The 24,771-nt window shown below is 33.8% G+C and overlaps 1 pseudogene across 1 annotated transcript in view; it reads right to left on the bottom strand.

The window, feature by feature from the left end:
* LOC143249615 (latrophilin Cirl-like) overlaps window positions 1-24,771 on the bottom strand; it is a 71,071-nt pseudogene that overhangs the window by 8,562 nt on the left and 37,738 nt on the right. The window contains exons 3-15 of the transcript XR_013027865.1: window positions 17,196-17,234; window positions 14,611-14,803; window positions 14,090-14,199; window positions 12,665-13,027; window positions 11,405-11,542; window positions 7,550-7,653; window positions 5,754-5,945; window positions 4,975-5,158; window positions 3,151-3,294; window positions 2,725-2,930; window positions 1,619-1,668; window positions 702-813; window positions 268-371 (exon numbers count right to left, since the gene is read on the bottom strand). The product of XR_013027865.1 is annotated as a latrophilin Cirl-like (transcript). The remainder of the gene's footprint in view (window positions 1-267; window positions 372-701; window positions 814-1,618; window positions 1,669-2,724; window positions 2,931-3,150; window positions 3,295-4,974; window positions 5,159-5,753; window positions 5,946-7,549; window positions 7,654-11,404; window positions 11,543-12,664; window positions 13,028-14,089; window positions 14,200-14,610; window positions 14,804-17,195; window positions 17,235-24,771) is intronic.

The raw sequence follows: 24,771 nt of genomic DNA, 5'->3' as shown, positions 1-24,771 counted from the left end.
ATACGGACAGCTTTATTCAACATAACACCAACAACTGTGAAATTAGGCTGAAAACTACGTTCAGGTAATACGATTCATACAGATATGATAGTGAAAAGCTTATTTTAGTTACATTAAAACATGTACAGGTCAACTCTACTGACCCTACCACACACAAGAGTAACTAATATTAACAGATAAAAGCGGCGATGAATTCAAGTAAAATCATCTCATATACTCAGCTTTATTTTGTATTTGTTTGTAACATTATTAGCTGAATATACTTACCGTAACACATACAAGGACACGGCCGTTAACAGAAGAAATATTACGCATATAGCACAGCCTAATGACGTTACCAGTTGAAGAGTCAATGTTTTGGCTGCTGGAGACTAGATAATATAAAAATCAAACAGTATAATATTTGTTTATTGACTTTTATTAACGTAAATTGAAGTAAGCTTAAAAGCATTTTTGAACTTGTATATGAATAATATTTTCTAATAATAATTCTAATTTTAATACATTTCCAAATCAGGTACGAACAGTTTTTTTTACCGAATTAATTTTTGGATTTTTCTTTGCTGAGATAAAGCGGTGCTACAACACAACAAAAGCCTTTCATTTTATCTTTATCTGCGATTTAAAGGGTTTTTAATAATCTGAACACGTGTTAAGAATTTTGTCTAAGCCTTACTAATAAAGTATGAAGATTGGTTTACCTGTATATGCTTTACTTCCATTATTAAAGCAAAGTTCGTGAAGTGGTTACATGCACATGTTGTGTGAGAACTATTCGACGCAACTGTCCAGCACCCTTCTGGAGACCATTCTCTATGCAGATTGATTTATAAATGTGAGATGTAATACGAATCACATTATTACACTTCAACCGACCAGACTTATGAACACTAGTTACAACAACCTATAGAAATCAATCACTCTACTACTTACAAAGTTGAGTTGTATGTTAGAAAATTGTGCATCAGTGTATTCTAAACAAAAAAATAATATTTATTTACTGAAAAAGACACAATCCCAGTATTGGATTATTATAAAATAATGCTGTAAATATTATTTTAGATTTTAAACTATTTTGCAATACCCATAGTTTCTAGGTTATTATAAAGCAATCGTGATCGTAAATTATTATAAAAGCAATACTGGTTTCTAGATTATTACAAAAACGGGCTGATTTCTAGATTATTGTCAAAACAACCTGGTTTACAGCTTATTATAAAAACAAACCTAGTTTCTGAATCGTATATCGATTTCCAAACTAAAATAAAATAAGATTTATCATAAAGCTTGGCTGCTGCCTCCTGTACGAAAGATTCTCGTAAAAACAAGAGTAACCTATTTACGTTACTTTTCATGGAAAATATTTTGTTATTGGTTTTGTATTAAATTATTGTATCATTTTTTGGAAATGTTCCCAGAATCGTCAAACCTATTTCAGAAAGTATAAAGTAGTATCTCACAGAAATGGTTCTTCTAATGTTTTATTATACTTTTATTTAAAATAATGATGGTTGGATAACATCACGGGCTGTAAAATTGAATGTTATATATTACGTTATTATGATGACATAAAAGTTTTTTTTACAGAAAAGAAAATCAATCGATGTTTTCCACTTACCTTAATGTAATGTCCCAAAACACACAATGTGGGTTAGTAACATTTTCCTCCTACAGGGCAAAGAAGTTCTGATTAGAACAAATTTTGTATATGTTTTTTTATTAAATTAACAGGCTAGAGATAAGGCAGCTAGTTAATTATACTTACCGTCGACTCTCGAGCTACTTTTGACTGACGTACGAGTAGAATTTACCATTACTCTTAAAGTTTACAGTACATGACAAAAATGTGCACTCTTAAAACATACTAAGTACATTTTGAACATGGAACATGTCCCCAAGTTATAAGCTATGAAGCTAAACCGAGTATATTTAACATATGATAATATAATCCATAGGAGCCCACTAATCTCTGTATTAAAGAGAATTACGAAGTAAAAGTACAGATCCTTAGACTTCCATTTTAAACATATACAAATATGTATTTGAAGAATGAAGTGTACGTTATCATCAATAATTTGTTTTTCACCTGAACACAATGAGGTTATCGGTCATCCCTAACTGTACATACAGTGGACTAAAATGCCAGACCCAATACTCTTATAATATTATGCATAGTCAACCCTTATTTTGAACTGCATACCAGAAGGAAAGTAACCAACTGGTAGCACTTGCCACCTGATACAAAACAACTGATTCTCACTTATAGTGCGTCCAAGGTTTGAATCCCCATTCTACACTAGCCTATCATGAACAGAAAGATGCCCATGAAGATTGCAGCATGATGCATTACTCACCACTTCCGTGGACTAATAAAGAATGGAGGAACATATGACATGAATTAAATTTCTAGAAAGTTAATGTACTGTATCAGGTTATGAATATTCAAGTAACCACGTCGTAGCTCTACACAAGTTAACGTATGTTAAGTTTTCATAGCATTCTGAGGTGATGACTTAATTGAAAAAAAAACCTAATATTTGTTTGAACAAATTTCACGTTATACAATTTTAATTAGAAGTGGAAAAGGAAAACTCTTCTACATTAATTTATTTATCCATTGACAGGCAAGACAAACATTATTGTTTCACACAACAAGGTGTTTTGTTTTTTTCAATACGTATAACTTTAATATTACACTGAGATAGAAAATAAATTTCACGCCACCTGGAGATGTTTGAAGGTGATCTGCACTGGTTCCAACAAACGCACCATCCTTCTTCTTCCCACGGACGCGGCAACAACTCGAGAATTGATGACCCATGTACCATTAGTAATATCCTGCCCTCGAGTCACGTGAGAATGGAAATTGGCATGAGGCCTTAGTAGTTCATCAACTTTATTGTAAAGACGAAGGACTACACGGGCTAGTCCTGCAAACAATAAAGCACGTCGCCACTCGGTTATTAAGGCGAAAGGTTGCATAAGCTAGTCTTACAAAAAAAATGAATCCTCACTTTATTGTAATGCTGAAGAAATACACGGATTTTATAATACATTCTCATTTTACACATAATTACTCGCAAATAGAGGACTCGTACTCTTACATGGATACTCTTATATTTTTCTCACTTAATGCATATAAATTCTTACCGTGGTTAGAATACTCCAACAGAGACTGAGTTGGAAGAAGCAGAGAATCCGCGACCCTAACCCAGCTCGAACCCGGAACTTGGGTTGGTAAAGGAAACACTAGGTTTTGTGTTTTCCTGACATCTACAGCTTCGACTAGCATTACTAGAAACATAAACATGTCACATTTATTCAATAAAAACACGTTTAATATATTTATAATCCTGATTATTGACACTATTAGTAAGAAACATTTGTGAATATTTCAGTATTATGAAGAAATTTTGCTTGTGTTTAATTATATTGAAACAAAAACCAGACTGATATAGAAAATTATAGCAAAAGTAATGCACATGTTTCAGGGTTCTGTTTAAAAATAAATACAAAACTACACAATGGGCTATCTATGTTCTACCCACTAAGGGTATCGAAACCCGGTTTCTATCCTTACAAGCCCGCAAACATACCACTGAACTACAAGGGGGCTGTTTCCGGTCTACCTCCTTGCAGTTTTCTGGTAACCCCCCAGTGGCACAGCGGAATTTCTGCGGGCCTATAACGCTAGAAACCTTGTTTCGATAGCTGTAATTGGCACATCACAGGCAGCCCATTGTGTAGCTTTGCGCCTAGCAACAAAGAAATGATTCTTGTAAAACAAAGAATGAATGTTCTTATCGTTCTTCTGTTTCTCAGGTACAATAAACAGAAACAGAATATGATCTTTTTCTTTGTAAGCACATTTTATAACAATACAAACATGTATTCTTATTTATTTTCAATATTCTAGTTTTACTTTTTGCAGGAACGAATCATCAAGTGTATTTGAATTTGCAAATCATATCTATAACAATAATCAATGTTTGTGCACGTGTCTTGTAACTCCTCTTACACTCATGGATACGCCGAGTTCTAAATAGTAGCAAACTGAATCACCTCGGTCTCGAGGTGTGCACAAAGGTAAAAAAATTATCTCAGCCCCTTAAGGAACCTGAGTATTTTGCGGTAACAACACTTTTACAGAGTTTCCCCCAAAGCGGACCCCAAATGTAGGATTGATTTACATTAGAGCACGTGAATAAGTGAGCCTACTAATTATAGTTCGTAACTTGTTAAAGAAATTAAATTTGCATTATAGCGGTATTGTAAACGTGGCCACAGGTCTACAGGTTCGCTAGTGGCGTTATAATTTTCGTAATTAAGACGCTTCCTCTTATTTATCTAGCAGATTGTTAACATTTTGAAGCTTATTTTAATAGACATAGACAAAACTTAACAGTATGTAATCTTACAAGTATGATGCACATATACTGTATATAAATACAAAAACAGTATGTATGAAAACAATGACTCAGCAGAAACCCCTTGTGGCTTTGCTATACGAAAACACAAACACACAAAAACAATGCACTCGTTTTGAATTATATTTTTATCGATACAGTTTTCACGGTTAATAAGACTGTTAATAGTCGATGAAATAAGATAAAATTAACAAAACGAATTCATTCTTTTCAGTAAGTGTTCACTTTAGGTGCTATAAAGACGGCGTGTTCCAAATATTTCGTTTTTTACAGCAATGAAAACAGTCTTGCTCAGGTATTCAGCGATATCTGTCAATTTCTTTATTAATTCACAGAGTTTGGTAGAGAACACGTACATATAACAATACAAGGAAGTTTGTGACGTTAGTACAGCCGAAACTATTCAAGTTTCCTTGAAAATCGCAACATTCATTGCAAAGCACATAATCAATAACCCGAGACAAAAAATATAGGAGTTAAAATTGCTATCGATACCAATGATTCTTTTACGTAACGTTTGAAATACGTACTACGTTGGTAAACTTACGGACATTTGTCTTGGCCATTATGAAGCTACTTTCTTGTGTTAACGACTCTGACAACAATAGAGCTCCCTCTTCTAATCCTTGAAGTAGGTCTGACGTCACTTGTCTACATTCTGATGATGTCAAATCCTTCCATGCCTCGTTCTGTTTGTCACCCAGAAGATTACTGACCGTTTCTACAATTGACTGTAAGGGAAAAAAATATGAGTTACAATATTTAAAAAACAACAACTCCATTCCTAAATAATACAATATAAAATTTTCAAACTCACATTTTAATAATACAGATGATTAAAAGACAATTGTATTAATGTGGTTTTAAATTAAGTGTACTTGTAACATACAGAGAAGACTGATAAACATAAATACAGGATTTACACGTAATTTCTGTATCGAGATAGATCTGTGAATATGAATAAAAATAGATTAAATGAAGCCAAACATATTTTTTTCATAAGTGCAAAATGAATTTATATGTCCAATTTCATAAAATAGCAGTATCTGTAATTCTAATGCAGCAGTTATTTTTTATTTGCTTTATCTTAAAAAATAAAAAAAAACATTTTCTATATTTACCTAGATATATATGAAAAACCAGAGAATATTAAAATAAGATGTATAGATATTAGTTTACTCTGTCTAACGATCACGAATCGAAATGTAGTAAGAAGTGGTCCTATCTGGTTAGCTACTCTATTTCAGTTTAAATCATGGAAATGGATAAATACATCACATTCTTTTATATTATACATCAGAAAAAGTAAAATGGGCACTTAATTACCTCTAAAAGTTCTTTAAACACCTGGCGTCGATGCCACATGTCCAGAAAATTTTCCATACTGTCCACCGCACGCGACAATGTCTGTTTTATGATGGTCACCACATGGGATACGTCTTTACTGAATAAAACCTTAGACAACGTCATAAGGGCCATTTCAGATGAAATGCTTGTTATGGAGTCTCCTTCTTGCATCTGTTTCAGAAACAACTAGCATATGAAATAGTTTTAAAAAAAGTAAAATAATTCCTGTACAGTGCAATGAGCTCCGTATGTGGGATACACCATATAATAAATAACCTTTGTTTAAGCCTTGAAATGTATAGTATTAAGTACACCAGTTTCAAATTCTGTACGTCCGTGATGAAAGGAGATTCTATTCAATCTTTCGAAATTTTACCAGTTTCATGTTTTAAATAAATAATAAAAAATTGTAACACCTGTCTCTTTGTTCTTGATGTGTATCTGATGGCAAATTAAATATCAATAATAAAACAAGAAAGAAATTAGTTTATTCAAAGCGTTTCAGAAACAGTTTTCACTGGTTTGATAACGTTTATGAACTGTATGTGCCTGGTTTGTTGAGGACGACATTTCAAATCGCTGGCGTAGGTCTTCACTAAGTCAAACATAACGAGTTGTGGGTGTGGCAGAAAGAGAAAGTTGACGAACATGGAACCTTGAGAAAGGGTAGAATGAAAATTGAAACAAAGACAGATTCAAACGGTGAAGAAGAAGTCGCGAATGTCTTCTATGTTACAACTCATCAGCTCAGACATGATGAGCACCTATGTTAGCAGCTTGGAACGTCGTCGTCAACTTAGCAGACACATGCAGATCATGAAAGTTTCCAATCCAGTGTAGCTTCATCTGCCTAGACTTTATATTAAACAAAAACAATTAAAATGTTGCGTAGAATTATTTTACCAGAATTCAACAAAAAACACTAATCTCATACCGCGGTCCTAAAGTGATGTAGCTAAATGTACGTCCAGTCATTATAGTAGAGCTTCCATCATATATCTCACGTCACCACATAATAAACAAGCTATGCGTGATCGACGATTGAGGGACTCATCCCAGAAATATTTCATTTCATGACCTACGCCGTTTTAACGCTAATGCAGTAGTAAGCTATGATTACATGTAGGCAATCTTGATGTTAAAGATAAAAACATTCTTTTAATATATAAAGAAAGAAAGAAATGCACTATAGCAAATGTATTATCTCATACTCCACCTACAGCTGCATGAAAGGAAGATAGAATACATAACTCATTTCGACTGTATTTGCTAACATTCTTTGTTTGTTTGGTCTTTAAATTAGAACTGACCGACCAAAGGTGATCACAATGGTATTCACGGTTTTCCGTGTTTCTTGAAAAACATTTTGTGTATTTGTTCTGTGTGAAACAAGTTGACTTGTTTTGTACTCGTGTTTCTTGAAAGACATTTTGGAAATTTGTTCGATGTGAAAAAATTTGACTTGTTTCAAACTCTGCAGGGAACGACAATCAATGTAATCATCTTTAATTTTATAAAATATATCCAGACAAAGAACAAACAATGCCAACATTGTTTTGTTATTTACTTCAGAAGTGTTTTTTAAACAAATGAAAACATTACATTTTTTTCATCAGAAAAAGAGCCTTATATATTTCAGAAAGTATATGAAATGAACGTACTGTTTTATTCCATAAATGGTATTATCACATTTAACAAACTAAATAAAATACTATTAGTTTATAAAACGTCAGCCAATGATATTAACCGTTTGAATATAGAAAACACAAGCTTACTCGTTCTCGCAAGTTGTCTACCCAAATTGATTTACATTCATTCAGATTTGGTGACTCCGGAGTCCAGCTGACTGTTTCCTCGTCACATTTCCATCTTACTAGCCCTTTTTTGCAAAGAAAAATAATTGTAATTTCCCTATAATTACCGAAAGCAAACATAAACCATTAAAAAGTACGGTAACATGCCTAGTACAATATTATTCATGTTTTAGAAATCTTCTTATAATACACTTGAGGAATTAAGGTGACAAAGTTTTCAAAGTCTTACAGAATTATCTGTAATGTGTAACGTTGACACACACGCCATAATGTAATTAATAAGCATAGAAATTTGTTCCTAATATGGAATCCAAAATTAGTAAATGAAGATGTAAGTTCTGGAAGATATCTTGAAAGATGGGGAAAGCATGTGTTTTAAACAAAAGATAAGATTAATCATTACATGTAGAAAACCGAAAAGCTATAATGAACAAATTAAATAATAGGTTTTCGTTTTGTATTTCAGACTAAAACAACTCATCTTAGGGTGGATTAAACATTATACTATGTAACAAAATTTATATTTTTTCTTTTATCTTGGCAGAAAGTTTTACTTTCCAATTGCTTATGACTAAAGTAAGTGGAAAAGACCTATTTTTCTCTTCAAACTTTGCATTTTTTTAACATGGGTAACGAAATTTTCAAATTTGCCCATTTTTCAGAACACCCTAGGTAGATTCAGTGCAGAGTAGCTGATAGATAATTTTCTTGAACTTACAAGAATTTTCAAGAACTTTCTAGAATATTGTAGAACTTACGAGTATTTTCAAGAACCTTTTAAAATTTTCTAAAACTTTCCATAGTAATATAAATACAGGGGTTCACCACTCACCACTTCAATTTAGTTGTAGCTGCTAAGTGAACATATAGACCTATCTGATTTTATCACAGATGGCTTCAAGAAACTGCAAGCATTCTCCAGACGCATTCTGCTATGTATGTGGCCAATTTATCAAGACTAGAGCGAAAAAGTGGCCTGTGACTGCATCTGCTAAAATATGTGAAGCCTACAAGGTATATTTCGGCATGCCTGTCGGAGATCAAGACAAACCCTGAATATCTCAATTTATCTGCGAGCACTGCAAAAAACTCTAGAAGGTAAGACCGACAATTTTGTCTTGCTTGAATAATAAGATTTTATATTATACAAATTTTAGACCTTTTAATATTTAAATATATTTTAATTTAGTTTTTTTTTTTAATTTCCAATAATATAGAAAATATCACATATAAAATATTTTTCATGAACTAATACACATTAGTTGTGGATGAAATAAATTTATTCTTGATATTCTTCATAATAACAATTTTATTTTGCTCTTTTGCAGGATGTTACAGAGGGGAAAAGAGAGCCATAAAGTTCACTATTCCAAGAATTTGTCGTGAACCCATTGACCACTCAAGCAATTGCTACTTCTGCATGGTGGACCCTTCCAAACGTCGGACTTGCAAGAATGTATCTGCTATCATGTATCCGGACCTTCCATCATACATCGCCCCAGTCCCACACTGCCCTGAGTTCCCTGTACCCACTCCGCCAGAGAGAAAGCAGCCGTCCTCAGAAGAGAACAGCAAATCAGAAGAGGAGGTAGACGTTGAAGACCCAGATTACAATTTCAGAGGTGAAGCTGGTGAGAGAAACCCATACTACCCCAACCAAAGAGACCTCAATGACTTGATCAGAGATCTTGGTCTAACAAAGCTTTTGACATCTGGGCTGAAGGAGTGTGGTTTGTTAGATGAAAGTGTGCAAGTCGCTAGTCAGAGAAAGCATCACCGACATTTTACAAGCTTCTTCACTCGTCAAGAGAAGCTCTGCTTTTGCCACAATGCATCCGGTCTGTGCGAGGCGATTGGAATTGCCTGTAACCCAAACGAGTGGCGCCTCTTCATTGATAGCTCATCCAGAAACCTCAAAGTTTTTCTGCTCCATAACAGGAATAGGTATCCGTCTCTTTCCCTGCCTCATTCAGTGCCCCTCAAAAGGAATACAACAGCGTCAAGACCTTGCTAGAAGCCTTGAAGTATGATGCGTATGGCTGAGAGGTTATTGGAGACCTCAAAATGGTGGCATTCCTGATGGGTCTCCAAGGAGGCTTTACCACGTTTCCCTATTATCTTTGCCTTTCGGACAGCAGAGACACCACAGCGCACTACAACAGGAAGCAGTGGTCACAACAGACCGAGTTCCCCGTAGTGGACCTTTAGAAGGTATTGTTCCCACCCTTGCACATAAAATTGGGTCTTATAAAACAATTTGTCACAGCTCTTGGTAAGGAGTCTGCAGCTTCAAGTACCTTCGAGACTTCTTCCCTAAGCTGTCTGAGACAAAGGTCAAAGCTGGTGTCTTCGTTGGACCACAAATAAAGAAGATCCTGAAGTGCACAGAATTCCCCAAAAGGCTCAGTAGGAAGGGAGAAAAGCTTAGGGCAACTTTATTGCAGCCGTTTGGGGCTTCTTGGGCAATCACAAGACCGAAAATTATGTGGAACTGGTTTAGGCTCTGGTGAAGAATTACGGCAAAATGGGCTGCAAAATGTCCCTGAAAGTCCATATTTTTGAACGCTCATCTTGATAAATTCAAGAAGAACATGGGAGCAAACTCAGAGGAGCAAGACGAGTATATCTTGATAGATATACTGGACTTTGAACGCACTACCAAAGAGCGTTTAACGAAAACATGATGGTAAACTATATTTGGGGGCTGATACGTGAAAGTGATTTTCATTTCAGTCGCAAATCTCGAAAAACTACTTACTTCTCAACAGTTTTGCTCATTTTTGTATAACTTTAATATAAACACATGTAAATCTTGATTCATACGTTGTTTTATTCAGACCTTATGTAAATTTGTTTGTTTTGTTTTCTTATTTTCGTGCAAAGCTACATGAGAGCTATTTGTTCTGGCCGTCCCTAATTTAGCAGTGTAAGACTAGAGCGAAGGCAACTAATCATCACCACCCACCGCCAACTCTTGGGCTACTCATTTGTTAACGGATATTTGGATTGACCGTCAAATTATAACGCCTCCATAGCTGAAAGGGCGAACATGTTTGGTGCGACGGGGACTCGAATCCGCGATCCTTAGATTACAAGTCAATGCCTTAACCCACCTGGCCATGCCGAGCCATCCTTATGTAAATGAAAATGTGCAAATTTGCCCGTTTTTACATAGAAAATAGGATAATTTGTAACTTTCGTTATCCAGGTCACAAAAGCAAAGTTTGAAAGGAATAGTGACGATTTTCTGTACCTTTACAACATAAGCAATTAAGAAATAACACATACTATCCAGGAACAAAATTTGTGTTACATAGTGTTATTGAATGACCCTATAATTTAAAAATAAAATTCAAATTTCTTAGTCTTAACCTGATGTGTATTATCTTTAATTGTATTTTAAAATGGTGTTAATATTTTCAAATTTTGCTGGGGTAGTGTGAGCGAAACGGAAAAAAAAATGTATATTTAAAAATGAGTTATAAATTACGTTAAATAACATGTAATTTATTTTATTTTATCTGCTTTAAAATTATAAAATATGGTAACTAGTAATATTTGTAAAATTTCATATTATAATTTTTTGTTTTATTTATAATATTTTTACATTTGAGACCACTCGCCGCGTTCTTCTCATGATAAACATATGACGATTCCTTCAATTACTAAACAAGTAACGCTACTGTTAAGGGTAAGTTTTATTAATATCTAGATAGGTCTGCGAAACACATTTTGTAAAAATTCAAGCACAATAAAAAGAATGACACAATCGTTCTATTTATCTCATTTAAGCGTAAAACGTTCAAACATTCTTACCAGTGGCTCCACCAGGACACTTCTGGACGGCTATTTCTCCAGCGTGGGTCCAGTTCCATCTTAGATCTCTGGAGTAAATGGGCGGACACATTGTATGTGGAGTGAATGGTATTGGAGAAGAAATCACTGATGTTGGCTCTGTAAATAAGAAAGAAAGAAATATAATTTTAAAATGATTGTTTTTGTAGATGCAAAGAATATATTCAGGAATATATACATTTATAGTAACTCAGTGGTATATAATTTTATATAACTGTAGCCAAAGTCTAGGCTTCATTTATCCATTTTATACTTTGTGACCTCTTTTGATAAAGACGTAATTTGTGAATCGGGTGGTTCAGTCCGACAATTCTTATCGAATTACATACTCTTTTGAGCTAAATAAACCAATTATGTCTTGCAGCTGATTTTCTCACATGGTTAGCAGTGCTCAAGATTACATCTGGAAATCAGCAAAAGTAAAAATCAAACAAACAAGGTAATCAATAACATAATAACAAAAGCTATTGTAAGACGGTATAAAATATGCTAGAGGTTTGATGAACTTCACATGGTAGAAAGACCCATGAAAATTATTTTTTTATTAAAATAATATTGAACATGAGTTACGTGAATGAAACAGATTCGTTTATTCTTGCTGAATACTGAAGAAATTTCTCAAACTAATTTTTTCAGTATTCAAAAAGTAATATTTCTCGACATCCTCAGGAATTGTACAGTTCTTTTAAACCAGACCATTTTTTTTTTTAAATAAATGAAAATAGAACCAGCATCTAAGCAGATATTAAACGTTCCTCGGAGCTTTGTGCCTTTAGTACAAAGTTTCATAAAGACGAGATAATAGAATCTTTTATGAATATATAAACATGAAAAAATCATCTTCTTAGTAGCCTCCATATATGTAGACAGTAAAAGAAGGGACATTGAAAGAAATGTGTTCTTTGTGTGCATTTAATCCTCAGGGGTATTAATCACTACAAAACCCCTTTCACAACGAAAGATGTTACAATAATTTCCTCGATGGATAAGCTTATTTCTTGTACTTTATTTTACAAACCAAATGTTTATTATTATTCAAAACTATTCTGTATTGTTACGAGAACAAAAGGGTTACATATAGAATTAAGGTTTTTTGAAAAATGCCAAAATATATATTATGTGAACGTAAGAAAATGTTTTACCTATATGTAATTTTGTATCTTCTTCGAGAAAAATATTATTAAACCTATAATTATGTACAGTTTAAAATGAGCAATTTACTTTTCAAATCACTCTCGTCATTGTAGTCTTCAAAAATATTACTTTTGAAGTAAGGAGGTACAAATAGAATGCTTGTAATCGTGGTTGTACTTGTTGATAACGTTGTGCTGGTGGAAGTTGTAGACGCTGGTGTCCTTACACTGGCTAACGTCCGACTAAAACTTGGAGATGTCGGGCTAGGGGGTGGAGAAGGCTCATGATCCCGCCCAGCGATGTTGACCTTATTTGTCGTGTTATTTTTTTCTGACCTGATATTTACGTCTCCTGATTTGAAATGAGTATCGTTGGATTGCGGAAGTATCGACGTCGTAATAACAGGTACAACTGATTCTTCTGCTGCGATTGAACCACTATGGGAGTTACCTGTTACAGGAAAGAATGCGTCGAATTAAGAAAATAGCAATAACACATGAAACAAAGTAGGTGTCAAGAAATAGTTATATTTTGTCAAGAAAAAACTCATTATAATATTTATGTGCAAACTACTCTAATCGTACAGCCTAACCCTAACTTTAGACACGTACACAGTTTCGGCTTTAAGGAACCATAATAATTTAATATCTCTGCTTTGTGATAGAAATTATAGCTGAAAGGCCGTTGGCGATAAAGACTTGCGTCACTTGGATATAATATTAAATCTGGAAAAAAAATTGCAATGCAATGAAAGGCATTTAGAGCAAAAATTTCATTCTGCAACATAAAACGCTATTACCAATGATGACTCTGCTTTCCTGTTGTTAACTTGTTGCGTTTTACAGTAACTCAGCCCGGCATGGCCAGGTGGTTAAGGCACTCGACTCGTAATCCGAAGGTAGCGGATTTGAATCCAAGTCACACTAAACATGCTCACCCTTTCAGCCGTGGGAGAGTTATAATGTGACGGTCAATCTCACTATTCGTTGATAAAAGAGTCGCCCAAGAGTTAGCGGTGGGTGGTGATGACTAGCTGTCCTCCCTCTAGTCTTACATTGCCAAATTATGGACGGCTAGCACAGATAGCCCTCGTGTAGCTTTGCGCGAAATTCAAAAACAAACAAATACAGTAGCCTTCCTCCCCCCAAGAGAGTTGTAAAGGCCATTGACTATCAAAACCGTATTTCCATACCCATGGTGGACAGATAACTCATTATTTAGCTTTTTGCTTAACAATAAACAGTAATAAAGTCACTTAACTTTTGATAATCTTCAAAATAAAATTTCGTAAAACGGATTTTTACAATCTTCTAGTCAGTTTTGTCAGCTTTTCATTCAACAAAAGTAACTTTCAGCAAACGAAAAGTTACATTTTGGACCGTGATAAAAGAAATGGTGTCGTGAAAGAAGCTCTTATATAAAATATATAAATTATTTCTGTACCAGTAATAGTTTCCTGCTCTGCATACTGTTAGACTAAAGGAAAAGAACTGCCCCAAGAAGCTAACTTACGAGATATACAATGATATTGAACCTCCAAATACTTGACAGTCCCTGGACATGGGTCGTCTTCAAAGGTTTCACTAGAAACATGGATACTGCAACTGGACTTTTGGCTACACCTGAAACACACGGAAAGAGAAAATGAACAAGGAACTTCCATGAAATATTTACGTGTGCAACTTAGTAATCGTTTGCAGCAAAATAACTAAAGTCATTTCTAACTTTCAGTACTTAAAATACACTCCGATATTTAGTTTGCAAATGCGTAACAAAAAGGTGTCTTACTTAAATGCAGTAAATGTAGTAGCTCACAGCCATCAGCAAATTGAATAAATTAGGCTTACAATAAACACACACACATGTATATATTGATAATAGACGGATAAACAAATAGGTATAATTCAAGCAGAAAAAAATTTTATTGTACTAATAATTCATAATAAAATAGTGAATGTTTCTCTAGTATTTAATTCTCTTTTAAATTATCTATTTAAGATTTATCCAGCGATAATTATTAATCGTATGTTTACCTGTCCTTCATGATGGGGAACGACCAATACGACATGCAACTGACGCTCCAATCAACAACACCTTTGTCGTTACATATACTCATACTGAATCTTCCGTAATTCGCCCTAACCAATCGAATTTGTTTTCCATCAGTACACGATATTCTTAAATGTCTACCTTCACAGGCGTAGGTGGTTTCATATTCGTCTCTCTCTAAAAAAAAAACAAATAGGGTTATTTTAAACAATCACAGGTCTTGTATTTTAGGGTCACACTCGCAATAGATAAAAAAAAGCAGAGCTCCTTCTGAAACCACATCTTAAGTAGATATTTAATTCTTTTTTGACAGTTTAGAAATGAGTAACGTATAACAACAAATAAATTAATATCTAAGCTCGTATTCGTTGGAGTGAAAAGTCTGAAATTTTATTTTAACAATTAAAATAGTTTATATATATATATATATATATATATACCGAACAAAAACAACATTATGATGACGTCAAAGCTGAAAATTATTCACTCATTTCCGGTGCTCGTTGTCATCCTCAGATCATAATGGAAAATGTTTGTGGTTATAACACTCAAGCGAATTAAGGATATTCTATCTATCGGATAAGATCCGTACGCCTATATAAAACTCGCCAGCAACTGAGAAGAATCGGTGAAGGGTTAGGAGTTAAGCCCTTGAAGCCACAATGTCTCATCTTTTACTGCCTTTCACTGTCTGCAACCAGATCAGTTGTGCGAAGGCAGTTAGTTTCCTTAAATATACAGATATAACCATAAAGTAGAATCAAACCACCAAAAAATTCTACAACGTAGAACTCCAAACTTTCATATTGCTTAGATATAAATATTAATTCTCCAGAAGGCAGATCGTAGTTGGCTATTTTTATAAATAAAAGAAATTTTCCCTCTCTTTGTTTACCAATCCCTCACAGTGTTGTTACCATTAAAAAAAAATTATTATTTCCCAAATTAAAAATATTATTAACAATGTGTAATAAACTAATAGTTTTATGGATAATGTTAGATTAATCATAAATACATTGATAAACACTTGACGGGTATTAACAAGCAATTTCACACTTGTTATAACAAATTTGAAGCTACATTAAAAATTAAATTCTCGTTCACGGTAACTACCTGTTGATGAAACTAGAGAAGCGTTAATTATTCAAGGTTATCCTCCGTTTAAGTAACTAATTTTAACGTATTTTGATTTTGTTTAGAACACGCTTACAGATAGACTAACTTAAGAAAGCTGGGTTTGTCTCAGTTCACCCTATTTATATTTGAACAAAGTTTTCAAGATAAAAGGAGGAGAATGGTGGCTTAAGAATGATGTAGGTAATGATTGTTCATTCTTTTAAATAAAACTAATTAATAAATAAAAGGTTAAAGATTGAAAGTTTTACATTGTAAAACTTTAGGGCGGTTTAATTCTACTCTAAGTGTATATCTAAATATTAATGGTAACTGCCTTCCCACAACCGGACTGGTTGCAGAAAGTGAAAGGTAGTAAGAGTCGAGACGTTGTGGATTCAAGCACTCAACTCCAAACCTTTAACTGATTTTCTTTGGCTGCTGGCGAGTTTTTTCATCAGCGTAGGGATCTTGTCTGATAGGTGGAATATCTCCAACGCGTCTGAGTGCTATGATCACAGTCATTATACATTATGACCTACGAATAACAACGAGAACTGGTAATGGAAAAAATTTTTGAATTTTGGTTTCACCATGTTTTTTTTTTTTTACTAAATCCATTATTGCCTTATATTGCTGATTTTAATGTGTTTCATTGCATTAGGTATATTTATTTATATAATTGTGTAATATCACAATAAATATTAGAAATCTTCATGCCTTACATGAAGCACCTAGATAGGAATTTCAAATTTGTTTTGTTTGTTTTTTTATATTTCGCACAAAGCTACACGAGGGCTATCTGCGCTAGCCGTCCATAATTTAGCAGTCTAAGACTAGAAAAAAGGAAACTAGTCATCATCACCCACCACCAACTCTTGGGCTACTCTTTTACCAACAAATAGGGGGATTGGCCGTTACATTATAACGCCTCCACGACTGAAAATGCGAACCTGTTTGGTGTGGTGGGGATTCGAGCACCCTAACTACTTGTCCATGCCGGTACTTCAAATTTAGAACGTAGAGAAACTAACTAAAGCAGCGTTATAGTATCTTTGATAACTTATTTTATCGAGAAAACAGCGTTTAAATTGACTCACTTTATTAATAAAATAATGAATGATATTATTTTACTCTACTTAGGAAGTGTTGAAAAAATTTGTTTGCTTTCTTTTGTTTAGAACATTATACTGTTTATATTTTTGTCGAAAAAAGAAGAAAATTATACAAAAAATAAATAAACAAGTAAAAGTTTACTGTTGTACTAACTTAAGAAATCCTTGTACAAGATTATTGATTTCTTAATTACAATACTGTTTATATATAAAAAGGTATAAGTTGAAAAATATAGGCGCATAATAAAAAATGTTCGGAAAAAGCATCCGTTATAAGTGAGTGAGTTTTAGGAAAATCAAACAAAAACTAGTAAATCAAAAGTCATTAATAAATAGGTTACCTAAAAGTGGGGGCCGTAAGGAAAAATTCGGAATGGAAACTGAAATAAATAAAAATAAGAAAAATAAATGGATGTATAAATAAATTTATAAACAAAGTACAATAAACAGGAACAAACATGTTAACCGAGACTACATATATAAGTTTACACAACAGACAGATGAGAATGGTCCAAACATATATTTCGTGAGAATATGAAATACAATTAGACTAATAAATTAAGAAAGGGGACACGTATATTCTTTACTATTTAGTCTTCAAAGATATTGTTCTTTTGTTACTTTAACTTATAAAAAACAAGAAACTCCAACGACTTACTCTTATATATATATGTATATAACTGTGTGTGTGTCTATGCTTTCTATAATATCAGAGTAAAAAAACTTCCAGAAAGTAAACTCTTTATGAACATGATAAGGAAAGCTTTATCTTAAGCATTATTTTGGATGTTTCACTGTCACTAAATATCATTTTCCATCAATAAGATTATTTGAGAGAAGATAATGTCAAAAGACTTCTCTGTGTCAGATTGTCAGATATAGACTTCGAGTGTCCACCGTGTTAATTTCAATAGTCTTATCAAACCTCTTCGAAACGTTTTGAAAGTAGAAGTCCATAAATTGAGTTTTGTTATCGATTCTACTGTTTTCTGGGATTTCTTCGCGAGCCAAAGAACTTACATTAAAAGCAATAAAAGGAAAAAAGAATGTAAAGAGAGAGAAGAACACGCGAGATAACCAACAGGGAATAAAAGTCCAATGGTCTCTTGATGACGATCTCTTTTAGTCAGACATCGACTTGTCCATTAGTACTGCATCTACGAAGGAACAGTGGTACGTTAAAAGCTCCAACCAACTGGTGAATCTATTGTCTTTCCTAGTGATGAGCCACGAAACAGGTCTTTTCCATAAGCCCACCTGAGACACACTCAGGTCTATTTCAGATGAAATGTCAGAAATAACATAAAATCGACCGTTACCCGTTTGAGTTTTTTTTTTAAACTCTTATTCGTTCCAAAAAAAAATATGGATTAAAAGCTGAAACCGTGTTTACTTATCCTAACTTAATGTTAAAATAACGTGTTGCTTTACATGATTTAAAACAAAACTAAGTAAATCTAAAATGTATATTTTCTCTTATTTTCTCAGAATTTGGCGTAATAATAAAAAACAACGTTAGATTATACTATAATACAAAAAATACACAAAATAACCAAAATTAATTCACAAAGAAAAAAACAGAGAAATGCTTTTAAAGCAGTCAAGTCAATTACTTGTTACTAGAAGTAAACAATTGAATTGCAAGCAAGCGTTTTAGACGAAGATTTGATAGACGAATTTTATTTCCATTTGAAAATATAATAAACATTTGACTATTTACTTATAATTACATCCTCTATTGACAGTACCTGACTGAAACACATACAGAATATAAAATGCATCATTTTCAGACTTAAACTCAATCCAACAAGATTGAAATTCGAATTGCAAAAATTTCACAGCCGATAGCAGAAGTTTGGTGATCCAGTAATCTCGTTTTTAATTCGTTCGAGGGATTCTGAAGGAACTGGCTGAATGGTTGGATTGGTTTTATTATTTTTAGGATTCGCGTGTGCACAAGTATATTAAAAATATTCTTCTTGAAATACACTAGAGCACAAAAATCCGCGTTTTTGTTTTTTTTTTGTTCCAGTATGAAGACCTTGGGGTTCATCGGCGCTGAGAGAAATAGAAGAATGCCGGTTACAGTTGTAGTGAATGGCGCGTGTCTGTTATCGCTTTCTTGGGCAAATGAAACTGCCTTTTTATAAGAATAATACTTTGCTATACCTTTCTTGGTAGAAAGGTTTTTTTTCCGGGTAAAAGTAAACAAGCTGTACACTATACACTGTTTTTGGGGTGATCTGTGAAGTTCACACTATGCACTGTTTTTGGGGTGATCTGTGAAGTTCAAAAAGTAAAACTTCTTAAGCACTACTTTTGAAACTTCAATAAAGAAACTATATTCACTGCACCTATAGTTCAGGACAAGATATACCGTTAAGGTTTTTGAAATCTATAAATCTTGTTTTTAAAGTAATTGCTTATAAAACTATGAAAAAAAACTTATTAGTTAATTAAATTTATTCTTTAATCAATTTTCAATTTTGATTTAAACAAATTTGTTAACTGTGATCTAATATTCTAGTTATGAAAAACTGAGTTCAATCAATCGCCAAATTCGAGTACTCACCGAGAAAAGCAAGACCAGAAAACTAACAAGTGAGGTTTCGATTATTCTAGACACACTAACAGATAATGATTTGTTTTTATTTTCTTTATTGATGCAATATTCCAATTTCTTCGTAGCAATATTTTGTACGTGCTGCAAGATACCTGCGTGTGTGTGCTTTCTTATAGCAAAGAGACTTTGGGCTATCTGCTGAGTCAACCGAGGGGAATCGAACCCCTGATTTTAACGTTGTACCACCAAAGGGCCCAAGATAACTGCATCTTGCATAACAGAAAGATGTATACATACTAATACGTAGTGAAAGAAGTTACGTCTTATTAATATAAGCACAATCAACCCTATTCATGCCATTTATTACAAAATTTTCATTTGCTGTTATAATCAAAGCTAACTTTTTATAAATCAAATTATTTCAATTCGTTGACTTGCTTAATTGTCCATGATTGCTCTTTTTTAAAGGTCGTTTATAACATATAATGCAGCTGTTTTCTGGATGACTGAAGAAAGATTATTTTAAAAGCACGTAAGAGTTGTTTCGAAATAAGAAGACATTGTGGAGAAAATCGACATGATCTTGTCTCAAGGTGAGTTCGTCTACGTAATTCCAACCTGTCCATCAAGTAGATGGGGAGACAAAGAGAATTCTGTTCGAACATTCGAGGCCATCCATAGCTCAAGACACCGCCAGCGAGGAGTCCATGGCGTGCAGTTTGACCCACCCCTTTTGGTATGGCCCGGAGGAGTGCAGTCTGCCATAGTGTATGTAGCTTGTCGCAACCTGTACACTGAGACACCAGAAAAACTGTGAAATGGCCAAGGCTGGGTTAGTGTGAGAAGTACTGGAACAGTGTTATGTAAGGCCATCTATACTTAAAAGGGAAAAGATAAGCCAAGTGGATCTGTTAAACTAATTGTATAATTTACAACAGTTGCTATTTCTTGTATCATCTGCAACAATCCGAACACAGGCTTAGAATACCACAGTGTATATATTTTCATATACTGCACAAGAGAATAAAATTATTCCAAGATACACATAGAAAATACATTTATATTTTGTCTTTTGTAGTCTGTACATTTACTTATTTTATGTGCTTATAACAAGAAATATTCATCGTTTCAAAAGCAAACAGAATCTTATTTGTAATAGAATGGCCGTTAAGTTATTCAATTTTAAATATTCAGACTTGAGTATTAAAACACATGAAATTAATTACCGTTCTACATATTTCTTCTTAATCAATCTGTAACAGTTTTATTTAAACGACTAATTGGAATAATGTATAAACTTCATAATATTTGTTCGCACATTATTTGATAACGTACGTTATAAAGTTATTAAGCTGCTAAGAAATAAACAAAAAACAAAAATGCACAAGTTATTCAACGAGTATTAAAATATCTCTTTTTCGTGGTGGTCAAAAAGTAACAATGGTTAAATTAAAAAATATGTGATAATTGTATATCTTAAAAGACACTGTAGAAAACTGAATTATTTCTTGATTAAGTTAGAAACTAAAATTGATTAAAAACGATATGATTTATAATAAATAAAACATTGTACTCGTTACACACTACTCTCTATTACTGGTGAATACAACAGTTTATTCATTACAAACAAATATTATTGATTGCTAAATAAAACGGTTTACTAGTTACAAGCAAGTCCTGTTTATTAATGAACAGAGCAGTTTACTTGTCGCAAACAAGAATCCTTCTCAATAGATGAGTTTCCTCCTTACAAACAATCTTTTATTCAAGAACAGAACTATTTACTCGTTACAAACGACTCTTCTTAATTAACGCGGTAACAAGCTTTCACCAATTATTTCTCGTTTCGTTTAACACATGATTTTTATATATTTTTTGCTTTTGAAATATTTTGAATGAAAATTTTCTACACTTTAAACATACATATTTTTGAATTAATGTAAACTCTAATAATTCACTAGAAAAGAAACAAAGAGACAAGCTATAAGCTAACACAACACAGCCCTCAACATTTAGTTTTACTTTGGAGTAATTCTGGCTCCAGTGATATCCAATACTAACTGCACCTGCAAAAATGCTACCAGAGCCATTTGTTTCCTAATTTACTTTCAATAATACCGAGGTCAAAGTTCGTGCAAAGTTGTAATTCTTATTTGGTTAGACTGTTAACTTTAATGATCACATGAAAAGTACAGTCTCAGAAAGCAACTCTTGCTGTTCATGAAATAAACAGTTTGACGACAATATCAACATTAGCTAATAAAACTGTTTATCATAAGCAGCCTTTAAAGGTACTTTGAGAAATTTAATGTGCTTTTCGTACCGAATTCGTAAAAAGGTTTTGTTATCATTAGTTGAACTATTCTTAATTTTATAAACTCAAATTTATTCCATCTTAATTTTATATTGTAACATAATACGAGAAGAAATATTCAATAAATCCACCTAGTCTGTGTATGCCACTTCAAAATTACCCATCCTGATGTATTTATTGTTTGTTTGTTTGAATTTCGCGAAAAGCTACACGATGGCTATCTGCGCTAGCCGTCCCTAATTTAATAGTATAAGACTAGAGAGAAAGCAGCTAGTCATCACCACCCACCGCCAACTCTTGAGCTACTCTTTTATCAACGACTAGTGGAATTGACCGTCACATTATAACACCCCACGGCTGAAAGGTCGAGCATATTTAATATAACGAGGATTCGAATCCGCGATCCTAGGATTACGAGTCGAGTAGCTTAGCCATCAGATAGCCCTCAGGTAGCTTTGCGCGAAATTCAAAACAAACCAAACAAAAGATAAATATATTATGTTCTTCGCGAGAGATCAGCTAGAGAATGAAAATAAAAATTCCGTCTTTTAGCAGTAAGTAACGAACAAAAACCGAAAGTACGAAAATGCAATTACAGTCCAGACACCTTAATGTAATACAGTTTAATGTTAACTTCTTTCTTTCGAACTTCGTATATATAGTTTCCATTTTCACTGATTTTTAGAAGTATGCTTACAATATCCCTCATAAACGCATTTGTGAAATCAAGTGAGAGAAATAATATTAATGGCCCTCGTCACTTTCAGAAAGTGACTAACTCACGCTACCTATACAAATTTCTAGGAATATGTGTCAGCTCAAGTAATAGAGACGTCAATTAAACGTTCCAAAACAGCAAAACAGCAGACTTATAGAGTAGACTTCAGAATGCTTCTTCCCAGCACTCGTCTGGTATTATGACAAAGGGTGAGAATAGACGTCCTGCTGATATAGGCGACATATTAATAATATTTATGCTTCAACACGATATTAATCAGGTTAATTTTGAGCGACAAAAGCCGATGTGATAGTTTTTGTTGTTGTTGTCGTTGTTTTTTGGCATAAGTCGACTCAAAAGGAGACACACGGTGCGCATGATATTACTGTGACAGCTATGAATGATGAATTACTATAACTTACACATGGTACTTCTCATAATTATTTTCTGCAAGTCCATACATATAAGCTCTAGCGTATATAGCAAACATCTGTTTCTCTCTCTCGAGTGTTTTAGAATAACAGGCACACGAACCTAAAAGGATTCCAGTTTAATTAGATGTTTATCAAATCCGTCTTTATTAAGATGTCATGTAAAAGACAGGGTTTTGGTAAAGAGAAAGCTTATTTGCATCTCTTGTGTGTTCATATATATATCTTAAATATTGATCATTATGAACGAGACACTGATATTTGCTTGCAAGATAAGCTGTTGAGATAACAAATCAATTGCCAACATCACGACTGGGGTAACTCCTGAAGCTCTGTAATCACCAGGAACAGCAAGAGAGCTCCTGATGAAAGCCACGTTTTGTCGATCATTAGGAGGATGCGGCCAACAGGATCGCGGTGATCCCAAGTCTCGACGGTTACCACCTGGCATCTAAATCTCACGAAAGCAAGTGATTTTTTTTAACCAAAACTACTTACATTATAAAATATGGAAAGTGATTTATAGTCGTCGTGCCTAATAGATAAGTGTAAATGTTTTATCTTATATGTCTTTATACTTGAAGTTCGCCACCTAAACACTAAACACATAAAGCTAGGTAACGTAATCAGACAAATAAACAACATAAAGGTAGAACTGAGAAATAACTAGTGACGCTTTTTACCAACAGTCAGAGATGTTCTGTTGGTCTTTAAGACAGCACACGTTAAGTACCCTCCTCTAGTACAGCGGTAAGTCTAGGGATTTACAACGCTAAAATCAGGGGTTCGATTCCCTTCGGTGGGCTCAGCAGATGGTCCGATGTGGCTTTGCTATAAGACAAACGCGCACACACACGTTAAGTGTATCGGCAGGGAAGAGAGGTCTGAATCTAATTTTGAACTGAAAAAAGCAAAAAAATATTAATTGCATTAGCTGTTAAATCTTCTTTCAAGCTAACGGCAAGTGTCCTGGGGGTCAGCAGTTAGTTCACGGATTTCCAACAATAAAATTCGGAATTCATTTGGCTGTGATGGACAAAGTGCAGATAACCCCTCTTGTAGCTTTGTGCTAACAGAAACAACAGAAGAGCAAAACCATAATGCGTCGAAATAACCACTTACTTCTCTGCTTCAAGAAGGTATAAAACGAGATCCCAATGTCGTCCTCGTGTCTAAGCAATGGCTTTTATAGCACGAAAGAAAAGGAAAAAAATGAAACTTTCAATTCATTTGACGTAATCATGTTTGTGTTTGTTTTTTTTAAGTAATAAACTAAAGAGCCTTGCGGAGCCGAAGTATATGCACGACTATATACGAGTCTACGTTTTATGGATATTTGTTTAAGTAGGCTTAAAACAGCTTTCCTGTCACAGATATATTTCTGCGTGAGTTTACCGGATGTTGCATTAAATTACTGCATGCCTAGCGTCTTACAGTAATGAATAATGATTTTATGTTAGCTCTAGTCTTTACGACGGAAAGAATGCGACCACTAATCTTTGAAGATTAATATGAACAATAAGCTCTTTCTCAACCCAAAGTGCCACTCTCGCTTGAAATCAACGAAATAGTAGCTGTTTTCTGCTTTCTAGTGGTTAAAGAAAATCGCTTACAGCACTTAGAGATAACGATGAAACACAGGACTCAAGTTCGTGTAAAGCACAGTTTTTCTTTGTAGGACTAACTCGACTTATATATAATATGGTTAGTATATTCTGCAACACACTCTTCCGTTTCCTTAAAAAGACTCGAGACATTAGAGCTACAGGGAAAATGTAGTGTTTCATTAAGATTATGGTAAAGGCACGAATCCAGTTGGAGATCCAACAAACTAGTTAGTCAATAAATCACATTTCAATCACCCTATTTCAGAACTTTTGAAACAGGGATA

Source organism: Tachypleus tridentatus, chromosome 4 (genome assembly GCF_004210375.1).
Source record: "Tachypleus tridentatus isolate NWPU-2018 chromosome 4, ASM421037v1, whole genome shotgun sequence".
Lineage (NCBI taxonomy): Eukaryota > Metazoa > Arthropoda > Merostomata > Xiphosura > Limulidae > Tachypleus > Tachypleus tridentatus.
This window is presented reverse-complemented; position numbering and strand designations above follow the sequence as displayed.